The 19,743-nt window shown below is 47.6% G+C and overlaps 1 protein-coding gene across 1 annotated transcript in view; it reads right to left on the reverse strand.

Annotated features, from left to right (window-relative positions):
* Window positions 1-1,529: 1,529 nt before the first annotated feature.
* The window catches only part of MAF (MAF bZIP transcription factor), a 42,451-nt gene continuing 24,237 nt past the window's right edge, over window positions 1,530-19,743 (reverse strand). Inside the window, exon 3 of the mRNA XM_081274224.1 lies at window positions 1,530-2,985. The gene's annotated coding sequence lies outside the window, so the exon portion shown is untranslated. The remainder of the gene's footprint in view (window positions 2,986-19,743) is intronic.

The raw sequence follows: 19,743 nt of genomic DNA on the forward strand, positions 1-19,743 counted from the left end.
GATATCAGGTGCGTGGTCGTAGGCTCACAAGATTATTAAACGTGGACAGGGGACAGATCGAGGTTGGAAGCCCACATGCTTCAGATCCACCTCTGTTGATAATGGCTAGCTGTGGGATCTGGGGAAAGTAACTTTCTATTTCTGCCTCAGTGTCCTTGTCTGGGAAATGGGGTAACCAAGAGGTCTTTCCCCAGATGCAAGTGCATGAACTAAAGAGAAAGGGCACATAAAGAGCTTACCCCAACAGCTGGCCTGCAGTTAACGTCACTATGGAAATGACAGCAAGGAGCCTAGTTGCATGACATATTTATGAATTGGAAACTACATGAGGGCTATAAATATGGAAAGCATATTTTCTTAGCCGGATTTGGGGACAGATGATTTGATAATCTCAATGGCACACTTGGGAGTAATGACATTGGAAATTTTAACTCACATGGGTGTTGGGAGGGGCAGGACGTGTAGCTGACATGTTCATAGGATGTGAATGGCAGCCTGAAGGCTTTTCTTTCAAATGTTCCTTTCTGAAGTCAGGTGCAGGAGGGTGAAGGCAAAGAGACAGTGGGGAGGAGACGGAGAGGTGCAGAGGCAGCCTCCATCCCAAATGCACGAGCACACACCCTCACATGCACCAACACACATGCACACGCACACACACACACCCCTATGCACATACATGCCTGCACCTACACACATAGACACACATGCAATCAGTTTGTTAAAGGCTCATCTAAATATTTAACATGCATCCTAAGTCTATGCTAGTCTCCAAGTTGACACACTTACACCAACACACACACACTCACTCGCCTTGATCTTGAAAATACACTAAGAAATACCTTTGTGGAAACCCCTAAGAATTAATTTTAAAGTAACATTGTATCCTGCACATTGCTATACGGATGCAAAAGGTAGTTCTTCTGGAATTGATAGTGCCACCTCCACTGGGAAAGATTAAGATTCCTGAGAACCATCTTGGATTCCAGGAAGTTCAGCTGCAGATGGCTCAAAGGTCTGTATTACAAGCAGGTTTCACAGACAGGGCATGTCATTGCAGAAACCCCGGAACCCACGCAGGGGAAAGCCAGGGATGCACACCTCTGACCTGTTTTCTTCATCTATCCCAAACTCACCATCTGTTTGGTTTAAAAATTCTATTTATCTGTGTGTGCATGTGAGGGACAGAGATCTAAAATAGCATACATACTATAAGCATTTTGTTTCCTAAATGCTTTCTTACTACATGGGCTCACCAAAGAAACAGGTTCACAAAAAAAAAAAAAAAAAAAAAAAAAAAAAACAAAAAACAAAACTGAGATCAGTTGCTTTAATAAACATATCATGGTTTGATGTAGTGGTTGTTTTCTTTTTTAGACTTGATTTATCTGTCACTTTCTTTCCAAATTTGATTTATTGGTCAATTTCTTTTCAAGATTTGATTTATTGGTCAATTTCTCTTCAAGATTTGATTAAAACACATTACATAAGTCTTTTCAGATCTATTTCTAAATATCATATATATTTCTAAGTATGGATGTTTAAAGTCTTTATTCATAAATGTTCTTGATTGATGCTTGTTTTTTCATTAGTTTTTTTTTTCTATATACTCCAGGTAGTCATTTATTCTGTAATCGGAATCAACATAAACAAACCGTAAAATCCAATTGTGTAATGAATTACTCATATCTCAGACTCAGAGAGAAAAGGAACTTAAGACATAGCAAGGTAAAACCACCCGTGTGAGTGTGTGTGTGTGTGTGTGTGTGTGTGTGTGTATGGGTGGGTGTGTGTGTGTGTGTGTGTGTGTCAGGGAACACGTTGGTGGTTGATCTTGAATTTCTGGGTTTACAGATGCATCTTCAAACAATTCTGCAGGACAGGATTCCAGCATGATGTCTCCTGGGACCATTAATTGGTCCTCGGCTACCTGGATGGCCTTGACAATGGAGAGTCCTGTATCGTTCTGGAAAAGGTCGTTTCATTTTAACGGCTCCACGGTGCGAAGTCCCTTTCTGTCTTGGGACTTCCCTACAGCCCCCTCAGGAAGCAATGCCCGTCAGATACCCCAGCCTCCCATCAGGCCCTGGGGTGCTGGGTACTCCCGGGGAGGGCAGCTCATCAAAGGTGGGCTGGGGCAAGACAGAGGGTCTTGATCCGAGAGTCTGAGGGCTCCGAATCTCACACCTTTGTGTCTACACCCCTGAAGCCTCTTGGGATAAGAATGTTCAGAAACCAGTTACTAGTATGCGCTCCAGGAGGGTGGGATGTCCACGAGCGTGTGTCATTATTTAGAAAAGAAATAATTACACCCCTCTGCCTTCACACCGTCTTGGCCTAGTTTTATCATCTGCAAAACAAGAACAGTATCACTCACTTTGGAAGGAAGTTTCAAAGAATAAAGACACTAATACATGCAAAGCACACCCAGCTGGGGCGATGGTGGCTGCTGCCAGCTGTTTCACAGGTTGATGCTGAGTAGCCAGGTCAGCTGAAGAACTGTCGTCTACTGGCCAGTCACGGTGGGTCAGGCCTGGTGCACACTTCTCCAGGGGGCATCTGCTCCTGTGTGGTCGGTGTTGCAGAGACTCTCCCCCTTCTGGCTGGGTAAACTCAGTCAAGGCCAGAACAGTGAGTGTCAGTCCCACCTCAGGCTGGGGCTGCCCCACTCTGCAAGGTAGCCTTCTACATTTTTAAGAAAGTTCCAGATTTTTTTTTAAAGCATGTTGGAGCTCTAAGACACTCAACAACTGCAGGTCATTAATGTCAACTTCAAGGGAGGAACTTGGGTGGCTTCAGCAAGGACTGAACTTAGTTGATTCTCTGCCTGGCCCTTGGCATGGCCAGGGAAGTGCAGCTTTGATTACACTGGCCATGTCCCCAGTGTGGACACCTCTCTTTCAGATTGGCACTCCTCTGAAAGTGATCCCTTGTGGTTCCCTGTTGTCTCTCCGAAGCCTGGTGCCAATGTGGGTCATCTTGCAGCATCTGAAAAAGGGGGTGGACAAAACCTGATTCAACCAGCTTTCTCCTGTCTTGTTTAACAAACCGGGATTCTAAGAAAGTTATATCTTCCAAAATTGTTTGTAAGATAAATCTCCAGGATGGGCATGGTGGCGCACGCTTGTAATCCCAGCGGTTTGGGAGGCTGAGGCAGGAGGAGCGTGAGTTCAAAGCCAGCCTCAGCAACTTAGCGGAGCCCTGAGCAACCCAGCAAGACCCTTCTCTAAATAAAAATATAAAAAAGGGCTGGGGATGTGGCTTAGTGGTTAACCATCCCTGGGTTCAATCCCAGGTACCAAAACAAACAAATAAATCTCCAACTCCTTAGCCTGGTACAAAGGCCTGAGACCTACCTGCCCTGAAACACACCTGCCCTGAGACCTACCTGCCTGTCCATCCAGACCTTGTGTAGCACCCTGCTCTTGGGACAGTGGGAAATGTTGGCTATTCATTGGGAAATTTCCTGCTCCCTGGTTCTTAAGTCTCTGCACTCACCATTCTCTCTCCTGAAGCCACTGTGCCATCTCCAGTGACTGGAGAATCCATCTCCTCCCACTCCTGTTAGGTGCTGCCTCTTCTGTAACCCTTTCTCACCTCCTCCACCTCTGGACTCCCTCCCCCTCCATCCCCTCAGGGCGCAGGGCAGGAGCTCATCCCAGGCTGTGTGCCTGAGTTCTCCCACCAGGATCTGCTGCTGACTGAGAACCCCCGAGGGGATGCCTTCCCTGAGTGGCCATGTCTACAGGAGTCAGGTCCCAGGCTGGCGCAGTGAGGCCTGGGAAAACAGTGACATAAGTGAGCAGAGCCGTGGCTGTAGGTCTGCCCCGATCCCAATCAACTAGACTCCATTTGGCTGCACCAGTTGGGTTTGGGAACAAGACTAGGAAGATGTGGTGACCCCTGCCCACTTCCACTAGGGCACAGTTGAAGGAGCATGGAGATTGGCCTGTAGGTGAATCGGGGTCTGCCATTCCCATCTGTGTGAAGCTTGGATCTCCATCTCTCCACCTGCACAATGGGTTACTAACATCCCAAACCTGGAAGAGTTGGAGTAGTAAGTGATGGGAAAACGACAAGGGTCGTGGCACTCAGTAGGTACCTGCTGGATCCCACGCTGAATCTCTGCGTCTTTTAAGGGAAGCAGCCACCCTCTGAATCTGGCATCCCCAGGGCTGCCAGGGCCCCTTGACTCTGTGCTGCACAGGAAAACTGCACTGCTCAGCATTTGGCTGGGCGGCATCAAAGAGCCAGGCCACTCGGAGCCCCAGGCCCAGACCAGGACCAATGAGAGGTGGGGCTGGCAGGAATCTTTAGCAGCTCCTGTTACAGAACCCTCCTTTTGAGGACAGCTCAGGCAGACAGGGTGGAGCAGTTTATGCTCAAAAAGCACCTTTGTCAAAGAGATGCCTCAGCAAATTATCCTGCAACACAGTGGGCCATCTTACCCTAAGCCTGTAGACTGCCATGATGAAATTAGCTGGTCAGAGAGCAGCCAGGTCTCATCCCTGCTCCCAGACATGCCACAGCCTCCAAGAAGGCCCAAGGGAAGGCTGGTTATTGTTGGGGTTCTTTGCTCTGCCTTCTTAAGAGGGCATCTAGCAAGGCACAAGATACACAGGGTCCCTCTATACAGGCTACCTGTCATTGCATTCAATGATATCTCTGCTTTTCTTGGTGCTCTTACCTTTGCAACATCAAAATAAGAACAACAGCTAGTGCACCATGCATGTACTGGTGCCAGGAACTGCCACAATGCCACAGAAGGATTTCCTAGGGCAGTTTGTCAACAATCCTATTGAGGCAGGGACTAAACTCTCCAGTGTGCAGATGGGAAAACAGAATCAAAAGCAAGTGGCTGAGTCACTGGAGCTGTGTCTGCTGGTCTCTAGAGTCAGTCCTCACTCATTAGGAAGGTGGAAGAATGCGAGCCACATCAAAGATGCCGAGATAAGAGAAAGACCATCTCAAGGGAATTTGAGGGCCAGTGGTAAAAGCTGCCAGGGGTCGATTGAAATTCCAGCAGTTTGAAGGACATTTCAGAAGAAATGTCACAAGATAGAAGACAGGAAGATAACTGGGGTGAATGAGGATGCTTACAAACAAGTGAAAGTCTCCCATTTCTTCCAGATGTGGCTCCTCGAACCACTGTGTGGAGTTCACTGGGACAGTCATTAGAAAGAATGATTTTTTAACCCAATCCCTCTTCCAAAGACATGGAATTCTCACAATGGGCCCAGAAAACTGACGATTGAACAAGCTCCCCCAAGTGAGACTTTTGTACTCTCCAAGTTTGAAAATAGTGAAGTACATCTCACGTGCCTCCTTAGTTTCTCATGGCTTCCCTGTCTAACAGAACAGGGACTGGCCCAGTGTGGCCCTTCATGCTTCTGCCCTTACTTATGGCTGCTCCCGCCATTGTTGATTCAAACAAAGTAATACAGAAAGGGCAGGGTTCTGGCTTCCCCAGAAGCTAGAACCCAAAATGTGAGTGATTCAAGTCTTATGGGAAGAACTTTTTGCCAGGAGAATTTGACTGACGGACTCTATGTCCTGCTCTGATGGCCTACCCTAAGGACACATCTGGAAATAAACAGCTGGTCCTTGTGAGCTATAAACAATGACAAGGTATCAACAATGCATCACTTCCAGCTTCCTCTGGTCCACTGTCTGGACACTAACCCACGCTGCTCTGGGCTGCACTTCTTAATAAAGGACCAGAACTCAATGTTTGCCCCAGGCTCTGGATTTTTCAGAAACTTGAGTCAATAAAAGAAGCAATACTCTATAGGTTACAGTCTGAGATCTCTAGAATGCATTCAGTATCTTTGGTATTTGACCCCTTCTTACCTCTAACAGTGGTGTGCTGGTAAACATTTAACAATCAGCCTCCCAAAGGGGGAAGAAAAAAGCCCTCTTTTTTAGTGTTTCCTGATTTCTGTGGTGTAAATATACCCACAATGGCTGAATTTAATCTACCAACATGATATTATTAACTGCAGGGTTGGGAAGAAATGTACAATGCTGCATCAATGGAAGGTATTTCTATCAAACAAAACATAAATATTAATAACCTCAAGGGTATAAATATAGCAAAATTTACCACTTAGCTTCAGCTCCCTCTTCAAAGCATGTCCTGGGTGTCCAACAGGTTTGCCATGATCTGGTTTAGCATATTGATTTTAGTGAGTTATGTTGATTTTCTGCCTTCCAAAGTCCTTGGTTATCATTGCCTGAACCCACAATAATAATCCTTCAGAAGGAGATTATAAACTGGATGATCTCACAGTGGAACTCAGTCTTAAAGAAATCCAGAAATGGTGATATTTTGTGACCAGATTAACCACATAATAACAGAAATTGTGAGGTGAGGGTTAAGTGGGTAAAGTAGATCTTTGAGCAGGCTTCTGAAATATCTCTGCTTTTTATTCATCAAATCAAGAACAATTGGCACATTCCCATTATAGTTATGAAATCTATAGATCAGATCCATGCCTTAATTTACTCATCTGGAAAATGGAAATAATTAATGATAACCACACCACAGGGCTTAATATATATGAAGAGCTTAGGGCAGAGCCCAACACAAAGTACTCTGTAAAAGTCTCTGCTAGGATGGGGATTTTCTGTCACAGGCTTCTGCCCTCACATACATGCAAGAATGTTTTGGCCAACCCTCACTTTGACAGGCTTCAACCACCAGGATCTTTTCTTTTCTAAATTCAATTCCACTGCTAGCACCAGCTATATCGACGCTGGGCTACTGAGGAAGAGCTAAGCAAGACTTTTCTGCCAAAGTCATTTCCCGAAGTTTCCATTTTTGGAGGAGAAAATCAGACAATGGCCAAAATCAGCAGTTTGAGGGTGAAGGAGGAGAAAATGAGCTTCTCTTTGCCAATGGTTTTGTTGCAGAATTTTCCAGGCTCCCAGGTGCAGAGTGGGAGAAGAACTGCTCTGTCCATGACCAAGAAGAAATAGACCCACTGGTAGAGTCAGCCCAAAGGCAGAGCTCCAAAAATAAGGACTGATTTGGCTGTGGGTACTAGCTGTTCTCTACTATTGTACCCTAGCCCTCCACATACCACTGTGTAGCCTTGGGTATGTCAGAACCTCTAAGGCTTTTCCCTCATCTACAGAGCAGAGAGGATAATGGTGGCCAAGTCTTTGGGTGCTGTGAGGATCCATTGGGATGATCTATGTTAGAGTTGACCCTGGTCACCCTTTAGTAGTGTCAAATGACCAAAGTGATCCATAAGCCAAGGCCTGGAGGGTGATTCAAGAAAAGGCAGTGAGTGTCTGATGCTGCAGGGGAGCAGATTAGGGCAAGCATATGGTGTCACTTGTCCACTCACAAAGGTCAAAATGAGGGCCCTGTCCTGCAATTTGAGCAACAGACTGAGCAAGCCAGAAAGTGACCAGCACACCTTATAGCTGGAGTGCCTTGGTCCTGAGTTGTTTTGGTCTGTGGAGGCCATTTTACTAGCCCAATGGTCATCAGAAAGAGCCAGAAAGAGCGTGAAAGGGAATTGTGCCCATTTATGCTTGAGTTAGACTAGGAAATGAGAAAGGAAGGAGGGAGAGAAGGACAGAGGAGGGAGGGAAGGAGGGAGAGAAGGTTAGTTTATCAGTTCACCTCCAAGGAAGTGCCTTGGTTTGTGTTGCCCAGCGGTAACCATCTTTGGCTAATTGTACTGATCTGATTGTCATTTCATGTGATCATAATGCAGCACTTATTTGGGTTAGAATTAAAGAGTAATATTAGAACAAAGTTTTATCTTTATTTTCTCATTCAAGAGATAAAGAGAGGTTTGGGTCACACTTTGAGGGAATTATACCAAATCATATTCTATTATACCCAAAGAGTGAGGCACAGAGATAGCTTGTGTCCCTGGAAGAAGTGGGTATAGGGGTCTTCATGGAGAGTGGGCACAGAGTTCTGGGCCCTGGATACACTGCTACGTGACAGACACACTCTCTCCCTCACAGCCTTTAGCTGAGGTTAAGGCCAATAGTCCAGGGACTTTCTTTGGGACAACAAAATAAAAGAATGTTCTCCCTGGGGCTCTCAAAGATTGTCAACCTGGCTCCTACGTGGTTGTACAGGGGTTCCTGATTCCTGGAAGCTTCTTAATTTGGAGGGCTTATCAAGTAGCCCTCCAGCATCATCTCCCTGAAGCCCAGCAATCCATCCACAGTTTGTTAGTTCTCAGCTGGACACGGGTGCTTCTCTGAACCTACAGGAACACCACAGAACCCCCATGCAGGGTGTATCCTGTCAGTATCCCCTATCCTGTGTTTGTTTAGGGGTTGTGGACTTTGATTTAATTGTCATTTCTGAAACCGCAGAATCACTCTTGAAACTCAAATGTGGAGCCCAAGGACATTGGCCGTGGTTTGCTTAGCTATAAACTGGCCTTGCCCCACCAAGAATACAGCTCAAGGGGACCCTTGGTTCTAGCCACTGAGGATGGACTGAGGTTCCAGTACCCAACATGGCACTCTCATTACAATAAACTGCAGCCAAGGGCTGGCGGGGGTTCAGTTCGCCACTTCAATCACCCGGGGCCGTCCACATTGCAAGACCTGCAAGGCCCCAGCCACTCTTTGTCCTCAACAGTGGCAAATTCCAAACACAGGATACTTGGCAAGAATCGGACTGGATCTTCCCAAGGGGAAATCTGCAAGGGATGGATTTTAAAAGTCACATACTTTTACCTGTTTCCCTGATCCCTCATTCAATAATTTAAAAAGAAACAAATAATCAGGTGATTGAAAAGCTTGGGCCCTCCACTGTTTTATTGACCTGTCACTACAGATAAATGGACTATAATTTACTTCAAGAGTAAATTACAAGATGTTCATAAAAAAAAAAAGTCATACATTACGATCCCTAATTAAGATGTTCAACATGATTCCTCTTTTAAATTGGAGAAGCCAACGGAAATGGAAAACGCTGATGGTGCTGTATTTTCACTCTGCTTCTTTTCCTTTCTCTCCATCGTATCACGTTATTGTCTGGCAATCTGATGGGCAGATGTGGTGAAGCCAAGCCTGGGGCCCCCAAGTTCTCCTACAGCATTGCTATTTTGGTTTGGTGGGGATTTTTTATTTGATTCTACCCATGTCTACGCTGTTAATGGTATTCTTCAAAGAAATTCTGAAGCCACATACGGCTTTGGAGACCCTCCTGGTTAAATCAGAGAGACCAAAAAGATTTGGGATGGGACAGGGGGTAGAAAAACACAGTAGGTTAAATCAGTGGAGTCCTGACACACACACACACACACACACACACACACACACACACACACACTCACAAAAAAGTAACCTGAACTGTTTTGACTTTTTGTCTGCAAACACATGCAATTAAGGACCATGCCTTAGGGAGAGGAGCAGAAATGTTCTCCAGAGCCAAAGTTGGCGCGGTGGTCCATACAGCCCAATGAAAGCCAATGGCTGGAAAAGAGGGAAGGCGGTCCATTGGGTTCTTCACAGAGGAGGCTCCCAAGCTAGGACTTCTTCACGGTAACCATTTGCCTTCATTTGCTCAGAGTTGTTGTGTGCTTGAAGTGTGTGGACACCACGCTAGCTGTGAGGGGCTGGAAATGGACACAACGGTGTCTCCATGGAGACAGGAGTCGCCATGGCCCCGGGCTCACAGCACCCCTGGCCAGCGCCTAGCTCCTCCTGCTGTCCCTGGAAAGCATTTCCTTTCCCACCTCATCCCCCCAACCTAGGACGCCAAACGCTGGCCCTGACGTGCTGAATGCAAGCAGCACCTCTGCTAACCTCCTGACCACGCTCCGTCACAGCAGTCCATGCCCGGTCTTCAGGTCCCGGGTGACATTGTCAAGAACGATTTGTTGAAGGTCTACACCAACCAAGCTGCAGCGGGTGGCCACATGGGTTCATTGGCTCCCTCAAAGCTCACAGCTTTGCCACACTGTCCACAGCCTGGATGGGAATGGACACCACAGAGTGTTCTCAGTCATCCTGACCTCAGTCCCAAGGAGGCGGACTCCTGTATATCTGTAGACCTGGGACTCCAGGCCAAAGCATCGAGCTCTTCCTAACCTCGTTCTGAAGGCTCCATGCTCTGGGGAAGGCCCCTTGCTCACCAGGAAGCTGCTCTCCTGGGCTCTGCCTGGGATGCCCTTGAGGAGGAATAAGTAGAAGGTGAGGAGGAGATGTCATCCTAGGCAAGCTGAGGGTCTGGCTAGGAGGCCTTCGTCCTTGCCCCTCTGGGTCCAGTCCCCTCCCCAGGTCCAGAAAGCAGATGAGATCCCTCCCTCCTTTTGAACAAAGACCCAACTCTTCAGGCTCCTGTTTTCAGTTTACATCTTTCTACCAGATAGAAATTTTCCCACTTGTCCCTTCTCCTGTCCATCCATCCACTCAGCAAATATGAAGTCCCCACTGTTTAGGGTCCGTGCAAGGTGTATGTACTGTACAGGCCGACATTGGGGCTCACTCTCCGGTGGATGTCCACACACTGAAGCCAGTGTCCATGAGGCACTAGACCCTCTAGACACCAGGCAGAGCTCAGGTTCCAACTAGTGGGTAGAAGGTTTCGACCAGATGACTCGTTAACTCCCAAACGCCAGGGCTTAGCACACTGTCCATGGTTGCATGCGGCTACCAAACCCTGGACATGTGGTCAGTGTCTGAAGAACCAAATCACTCATTTTACTTGATCCTCTCTGCCTTACATTGAGAGACGGAAGCAGTGAAATTTCCCCCTCACAGTTTTGGTCAGACTTGTGTTTCACATTGTTGAAGGGCACCTCCCATTGAGATCTATGTCAAAGTTCAAAGACTTGGCACAGAAACGATGGTTGTGAAGTATCTCATGACCACCTTTTATATCAAGTATGCATTGATACGATCCTTTTGGTTTAATGAGTTTAAAGTAATGTTGAAAATCATTTCACTGTCTCATTTTACTTTCCTAAGAGGGGCTGTTAGTGAGTTTAAGATTGAAAATGTGGCTCGTGTTGTCTCTTACTGGATGGCTCTAGATGTTTTAATAGACGACTGGCATTAAACAAGCAGGCCAGGCGTGGGTCTGGCTGCCCAGATGACCTTAGGAGGGTGTCGTGTCTAATTCCTTTCACCCCGAGTAATGCTGGAGAAGGAGAGAGTCTTTGCTCCCTGTGAGTTTCACAACCAGAATGTGTTATCCAGACTCCTCGGAGCAGAACCATGTGGGGATATTAGTAAAGCCACCTCCAAACGGTTATCTCAGAATCGAAGTTTCTTCTTAATCTAGTTTACAATTCCATGTATTTCAAAGGCAAAGAGAGAGAGCCTTCCTGGAAGGTGGGGTGCCTTTCAAGTGGAACTAACCCTGCTTTCAAGATCCCCTCCCCAGGACCACTGCCTCCCCCTCAGGCCTCCAGGGATACTGGATAAGCAGATGCAGGTCCTGCAGGGTGGCCACTGTCCCTTTCACTTCTCCGGGGGTTTCTGTTGTTTTGTTCCAGAGAAGCTGGGAAGAGAACTCACTGGTCCTGGGAAGCATGCGGGCTGTGCGGGAAGACTTCTTCCACCTGTTCCCCAGCAGGTTCGTTCGGCTGGTTGCAGGAGAGGAGGAAGGAGGACTTATGGGGAAGAAAAGTGAGAGAGCAATGCACAAGAATAAGGTCACCAATGTCAAAGACAAACCCTGACATAGGCAGGGGAATTAGCAATGGACCAGGTACGAAGAAATCGTCTCTGTGAGCCTCGTAACGGCCCTGACGGCGGGTTCTGAAGGAGCCCCACTGTTCACCAAGTGCAGTCACCTACAGTGGCCCTCTCTACCCACATGACAACCTGGGAAGGAGACAGCAGCAGTGCCAGCCGACAGCCCTTCCACATGCCCATCTTCTCTGCTCAGAAAGTCAAGGTTTTGATCAGGTGTGTGCAGACGACACGGTTCCCAGGAAGCCTAGCAGACGCCAGCTCTGGGGCCTCTGTGAGGCACATCTTGATCAGGCTAAAGCCATGGTGATGAGTCCCATGACGAGCACCCACCATGAGGGAGAAGGGATGGCCTGCAGCTGCTGAGGCGTGTGGGAATCCACTTCTGAAACGCTTTCCTTGCACTGACGGAGGGATGAAGCACTGGGCACTCTTCTGCCTTGGGTTGGGCTTGTGGGAATACCTGGCCCTGGAGCCCCACCTCATCCTATATCCCCAGCCCTCAAACAGTGTGGATAGAAAGAAGAGAGAGCGTACTTCCTCCATCATGAAGCATGGAAGTCAAAACCTCGCATCGTTCTTGGCTGGAACTTCTTAGAGGAGATTACAAGTCATTGACACCATTCAGAGTCAAATTTTCTATCTCTAAAGACCCCAAATACCCTATTACTGTCTTCTATATTGGCTCCGTGAGCTGTGGCCCATGGGAGCTAATTCTAGTCCACTACCTGTTTTTATAGGGGAGAAAAAAAAGAAAGCCTTATCAGAACACAGCCCAGTATGTTCACCTATGGAAACCCACAAAACTTAAATTACTTACCACCTGATGACCATTTACAGAAAAGATGCCAGCCCCTCTCTATAACATCATTACCCAGCCTTAGCAAGCTTACGTGTGTTCACAGCCCTCCCCGGAAGGACTGAAAATATTCTGAAATCCCCCAAAGTGTGCAGAATTCCCCTTCCATTTTATAGATGAGGAAACTGATGTTCTGAGAAGTAGAGACGCTGGCCTCAGGTCACACAGCTAGAAACGGATTGGACTGCAAGTCTGACAAACTCCAGGTCATATACTATCCAGTTGAGACTGATTCTGCCTGGGGCCCTCCAGTTCCTCTTGCCTCTCAGGCCTAGGTTTGCATGTTGAAAACCAACTCAGTCGGTTCTGATGTTCAGGCAGGTGAAAATCTCTGTAGATAGTCTGCTTATTGTTTTTCAAACACGCATGCCCACTGGGATCCATTAAGCGCCAACACTCTGCCTTTAGAGTTACCACGACAAGCCCTGGCCAGTAGGAAAGAACACAGGTCCGACTTCACGGAGCTTTTAGTCCAGCATCGGGACTAATAGCTCCTGAATCTCACAGGAAGTACACAGTTACAAAAGGCCATACAATTTGAGAGAAGGAAAAGAGGGGCCTGGGCTGGTCAGGAGCAAGGGTCAGGTGCCATGGCTCATGGCCTCAAGCCCTCCCTGTTTCAAGACCAGCAAGTGATGCATGGGGTCAGGAGAGGGAGGCAACCTGCTTCATGGGAGGAAGAAGTCACAGGCGCATCTTGCCTACCTTATGGTGGCATCGGAACAAGGCACCTGCAGATGGCGGATCCTGCCCAGGCATCCCATCACACCAGGCTCTCACCTGCTTCAGTATGGACCATATTATCCCTGTCCAAGAGCAAAGTACAAAGCTACCTATGTTAGTGGCCACCCTCACTTTGCATCTAACTGCCCTGAATCCTTAGACCTGAAGAGACTCGGAAGGGTCCTCAGCCACTGCTCATCAGGAGGGAAAAGGCCTTTTGAAAAATGTAGTAGGGCAGCTCTACAGAGGACACCATTGTAAATGGACAGAACGATGGTGCAGGGCTGGGACAAAGCCTTCCATGTCACTTTCCTCCCCTCCATAAATGGCTCAATCCTGACAAATAAATCCCATCTATCAGGCAGCAGGCCTTCCCATGTCCAGGGAGGTGTGTTCAAAGTCCCTCCTGTCCCCAAAAAAACAGAATCTGGAAGCTTCCCCCTTAGTTTTATAAGGCACCAAATGTGAATTCCCTTCTCCTGTGTTGGAAAACTGGAAATTAAGCTTAACGTACAAACCTTTCTTTTCCAAAGAGGCAGGTTGGCCTTCTTCTATCGACAGACTCCAGAGCTTAGATTTATTACAGAATGGTAATCAGGCAAAAGAATAAATGCACTGCATCTTTAATTCATTAATCACCTCGGAAAGCAAAATGAACTACAGTAAAGAAGACAATCTGTTTTCGAATGTTGAAGGTGGGGGAAGAGAAAGCCAGTTTCTCAATAAAAGCCAGTCGCTAAAATCCATCTTGTGGGCAGATTAGAGGAAGGACAGTTTGCCTCTGAGGCTGGGGTTCCAAGGGGAGCTGCGAGCACAGCGCAGCAGGCTGAGGACCTGGTGTCTGGGAATTTTCCCTGGTGGTCCCCTGTGTCCTCCTCTGGGCTCCTGGTGTAACTCGTATCTTGAACCATAGACTGGCTGAGAGACCAAGCATTGGAGTCTGACAGTCCAGGGTCCAAATTCCTGCTCCATCTGGAAAATGGACAGTCCTGGGGGAGCCGTCCTGACGTACGGCCTTGAGACACATCTATCTCGCGGGATGTGGGTCCCCGAGGTGTTTCGTCTCCGCAACATTTTACTTCACCAAATTCTCGTGAAAACCAACCTTGGCTAAGGTTTCAAATACAGGCAAACACCAAACGCCAGGTTCCCCTGCAGCCACGAGCAGCTGGGCACAGGTGGAGGTGGCATCTGGCTCTGCGTCTGGGATCTGGCCTTGCAGGCGAAGAGCTTGCTTGTTCCTGCTGTCGCCGTCCCTGAGTCCTGGCTACCTGGAAACTAGAAATTGCTGTCTTTCCACCTCTTTAACAGACCTACAAATCGAACAGCGGTTAAGCCAGCATCGTAGCCTCTCTGAGCCAGCCCTCACTATCAAGGTCTGTGCACAGAAACAACGGAGAGCGATGGCCCCAGAGAGTGTTGACTGAGCTCTTCCAGGGGTTTAAGGATTTTCTCCTTTCATCTCTGCACAGCGTTGGCCTATGGCAACACCCACTTTGCAGATGAGAACAAAAGCCCACAAAGGAGACAAGTCTGTCCCGCAGGTTCACAGCTGGGAGGTGAAGAATGACCACTCACCCCTCCCTGAGCACTTCCTGCCTGGGGTACTGCTGCAGTAGGCTCCCATTCATTCTTGGCAACACACTAGAAAAGCAAGTCTCACTTTCCTCCAGAACAGTCTCGGAGAGGTTAAACCCAGTGTCTCCACCTTAACCTGGCTGACATTCAGGGCTGGACTGTGGACTGTGGTGAGAGTCTCTCTGTGCATGGCAGGGTGTTGAGCAGCACCCCCAGCTTCGACCTTTAGTACCCTTCTGCCAAGAAAATGACAATCAAAAACATCTCCAGATGTTGCCTAATGTCCCCTGGGAAGCAATGCTGCCCCAGTGGAGTCCCACTGCATGACCACAGGTGGAGGTCATGCAGGAGCTGGGAAGGCATCTGGTCTACCTGATCCCTCCATTAGATTGCTTTCCAAATGTCACTGCAACTATCTTAGGACAGCACATCTCCAGTGCTGAAGTGTGGTCCCTGTTCCTGAATCCCCTGGGGACTGGTTAGAAAGTGTACATTCTCAGGCCCCTGCCCCAGGCCACCTGAATCAGACACACTGGGGGTGGAATCAAATAGCCAAGTGATTCAGGTCCTCACTGAAGAGGGACCATCAGCTCCTTATTGCAGTTAGTGGTTCTCAGCTGTGCATTAGAGTCTCTTGGGGAACCCGAAAACAGGGGTGCCTGGGCATCACCCTGATATTCTTATTTAATCCATCAAGGCTGGGCACAGGCACTGGGATTTTGAAAGCTTTTGATGATCTCATGAGTGGCCAAAGTTGAGAAGCACCGGCCTAGAAAGTGCTGCCCCAGGTTCTCAGGGAAGTGCTGGTCCAAATCCAATAGGCCAAATAGAAACCATCAAGGATATCTGTGACACATCGGTTCAGGTCTTGCATAGATGCAGCAAGGACCTCACAGTGGTCTCCTTTGCTGTCAATCTCAAACCCAAATCATAAAACCTAGCTGCTGTTGTTGTTGTTGTTGTTGTTATTATTATTATTATTATAATATTTGCATCCTTTTTCATTGATTTATCTAGATTTCTAAAGTTTGGGGAAGCTACTTAGACTGCACCAGCTCAAGGGCAGCCACTAAATGTGGCAGGTTCCTGTTTCTCATTTTCCTGGATGTGTCTGTAAGGCAAGGCATCGTCACTGTGGGTGGCAACGGAATCCAACTTTTCCTTTAATAATACCTGAGCATCCGTCAGGGCTCTGCCTTACCCAATCCCTCCCTCCAGCCCTTGCCTTCCATAACTGACCTGCTTTGTCTCTGTCCCTCCTCAGCCCTTGGCAAGCCTATCTCCTCACCAGCCTTTCAAATTCCAGAGTCATTCACTTATTAACCTGGCTCTGTTTCCCTCCTTTCCTGTTCTCATAGTCCGGAACATCCTGTCCCTTCTTCCCAGGTGCCTATCACCTCCCCTTTTCCTGAAATCCTTCTTTGATGCCTCCAGCCCACAACATTCTCCCACTTCTCCATTCTTGCGTTTCCCATCAGAGCAGCAATATTGCTGTGCGTTTGGCACTTTTCTGCTTAACCGAGTTTATCACATAGCTTCTGATGTTGCGGGTGTGCAGTAAGTGCTTGGACAGAGCTCTCCAGGTGGGCAGGAGTGTGGAAGGCACCTCTGACGTAAGAGCACCAGCATCGCCCCCTGCAAGCATCCCACATACTGCCAATATCAGTCCCTGAATGTGGAATTGGGAAAATAAACACACCACTGGCTCCTGTAAGTCAGAGACACAGGCTCTGGCACATGGTGAGCAGGAAACTAGCAAACATTTATTGGGAATGCATTCTGTGCAAGGCCCTATTGTTAAACCCTAAGCACAGGGGAGAAAAAGTAGAACACTGGATCACATCTAGAATGGAACAACAATACCAAAAAAAAAAAAAAAAAAAGCCTTTCCCAGAGTGGCAGGTGACAGGCAGAAGATAAGGCACAGACAGGTAAAAAGAAGGGAGCAGCCAACCTTTCTCAAACAGACCATGTGGTTCCCTTGAGTCCCGAGAACAAAAATCCTTGGTGTTTTTGAACCGAGAAGGCATAGTTGTTGCTGGACACTTCCGCTGTCACCTGAGTGATAATGGGAATAGACAGTAGAAATGGGCACTTAAGAAATGCCACCCTGCTGGTTGGTGAACCTGCAGAGAATTCCACAAGGCTGGCTTTAGCATCCCCATCTGAAAGTCGGGACACAAGGACCTAGAGAGGGGAAGTGACTTTGCCAAAGTCACCAGCCTAGGAAGGTGTGGCCTTGAGGACCCTGGAAGCTGCTTCACCTGAATTTCCAAAAAACAAAGTGGTCCTTTCCTGCATCAGAGACTGACTCAGCGAATAGTCCCTTAGAGAGAACTATTCCCCAAAGGTATTCAAACGGGGCTTCATTGACCTGGAGCCCAGGGAGACCCAGGGGAGGGAGGAGGGCCAGGGTTTGGAGGACCCACTCTAACCTCAGCAGCTTTCTGTTTCTATTTTATATAGTGATCCCACATAAACTTTCATTTTACAAATGGCTCCTCTGCTGAAACAAAACAAAATAAAATGAGTTTGAAAGCCTCTGATTCGCGCTACATCCTTAAATTTATGGAAGCGGTAACTGAAGCCGGGGGAGCTGCTAGCGGTCATTTCCACCACACTGTATTTCTCTCTAACCTGATGGAGTGTGAGAAGACTACAGGAGAGATTTTCAACAATGCATCACAGCTCAATGATCTCTCTGCCAAAATGGAAACTGCTGAAACAAAAGTTTTAACTGCCAGGAACCACTGCCCCTGGACCCGAAGCAGTGGGTGTGGACCCCCTTTGCTGTCCTCTGCTGGGTCCCTACAGCAAGGGTCTCTGGAATTTCCAGGCTCCGTATCACCAATGTCTCAACCCCCAGTTGCATCCAGATTCAGGCTGGAAACACTCAACCTCCTGTTGTTTTACATAATTTCTCTGCAGGGGGCCCTGCCCTACTCACCATCTCCCCCAAAATGCAACAAAAGGTCAAAGAAGTAGAGCTACAGACCCTCTGCCTGTGCTGCTTACCTGCCATGGGACTCTTCATTTTTTCTCCTCCAGAGAGAAGGCTATGACTGCATTGCTGTATTTTAAGATATAACTCACAAATTAAAAACCGAAAGAAGAAACACATTTTTCTGTCAATGGCTTAAGGGGATTCCACCTCTAAGCTGCTGCTAAAGCTTTCTTAGTCTTTTTTACATTTGTAGCATTTTGGAGCAATTTGCTGGAGTCAAAGAAAGCAGTGAAATTTCCACAACCAACTTCAAAGCCCCCAAATCCTGCATCAGTGGAAGGGAGTCTGGTAGCAACACCAGAGGGGACGTTTTTCAAAGAGGCGTGTGTAGCAACGTGCCAGGCATTTTTTGCCCTGCGTCTGCGATTGATGTTAATGGCAGACATGTGACCAAATCCCCTTGTAGTTCTTTGAAAAAATGCCCCTCCCTTTCTTCCCCCCAATACTGTGGGCTGTGACAATGCAGATGATATGGGAAAAGAAAAAAAGCCAGAAGAGCTGGCTCAGCTCAATGAGCCCCACTGGCCTTAATGAACCACCTCGGCCCCTTTTACCTGCTGGAGAGTGTGGAGCAGAGACAGGTGGAATGAGCCGAGGGGCTACCGGGCTGGCTTCCCCCTTGGAAAATGAATTCTGGGCAGAAATAGTTTAAGAAAGGGGCATCGTGCTCTATCCCAGGGTGCCGTCACAGTGGCTCACTCCTCTCTTCTGTCACAAAGGCTTCCCTTCCCTCCCCTCCCTGGCCTGGCCTTCCAATGTCTTCTCCACCTGGCCATGGTTTCTCCACCTTGGTCCATGCTCAGGGTAATCCTTCCTCCTCGACACCTAAGTGACCCGTCGGTGTCAGCTAAAGCCCCAGTGCCATGTTCATTTTGTGCTATAGGTGGTGCACAGTGTTGGTGGAATTGGATCTTAAAACCCTTAAATCATCACAACTCGGAGGCAAACCCATCAGAGAAGAGGTACATTTTCAAAAGATCCATTTTCAATAGATCTCCCAAAGAGGATGTTCAGAAAGAGCCCTGGTGCGGAGGGCACTTAGCAAGCTGCCCAAGAAAGGAAACGTAGCCACAACAGTGACCAGAAAGTGACAGGAGACGGGTCTTTTTGAAAAGCTGGGAGAAGATTAAGAGAACGATTTCTAATTTTGACAGACCGCAAAGCCATTCTCTTTGGCATTTCACAAATTTTGCGGGCTCTGATCAGCAGCTGGTTTGCTGGTCTGTGTTCCTAATTGCTCATCCAGGTGCACCCTGAGCTTTCTGGAAAGGCTTTGAGATAGCTACTACATGCCACTTGCTGATATGGGGTTGAGCTGGACACAAAAATATATGAGGTGTGAACTCTGTGCCCACGGTGCACAGTGTCCAAGAGGAGAGAAGAAACTCAGGACACAGTTGTCTTACTAGGTAGGTCACGAGTGTCCTCAACAAAGGTCCATTATTTTTGTGGCTTAACACAGTGCTTTAGTGGAGAATCGATGTGTCTGAGAATCTATGTGTGATCCAGCCTCTTGGTTAACGGGAGCCAGGGTCATTTTCCCTTGCTCCCGTTTCTGCTACAACCCGGCTGCATACCACATAAGCACCTGAGGATAATGATGACAAATAATATAAATATCTCATTCGAATCCACAGAAGACTGTACGCATAATTCAGGAATACATCTATCCTTGTAACTCGAAAGCTAAATACATTATTCTCCTTTGTATGCAGAAAATTTTTTGAAAAATTACACTGTTAAAATTAGCCGTTCTACCAGCTCAAATCCATTGTAGATCCCGTGGCTCACACACCGGGTCTGGGAAGGATGATGGGTGAGCTGACTGTGTAGACACAGCAAAGGTTTTTTGATTTTCAGTCACTTGACCCATTTTGAAAAAGAGAAGAAGGAGACCCAG

The sequence above is a fragment of the Spermophilus citellus genome (genome assembly GCF_964194105.1).
Source record: "Spermophilus citellus genome assembly, chromosome: 18".
Taxonomy (NCBI): Eukaryota; Metazoa; Chordata; class Mammalia; order Rodentia; family Sciuridae; genus Spermophilus; species Spermophilus citellus.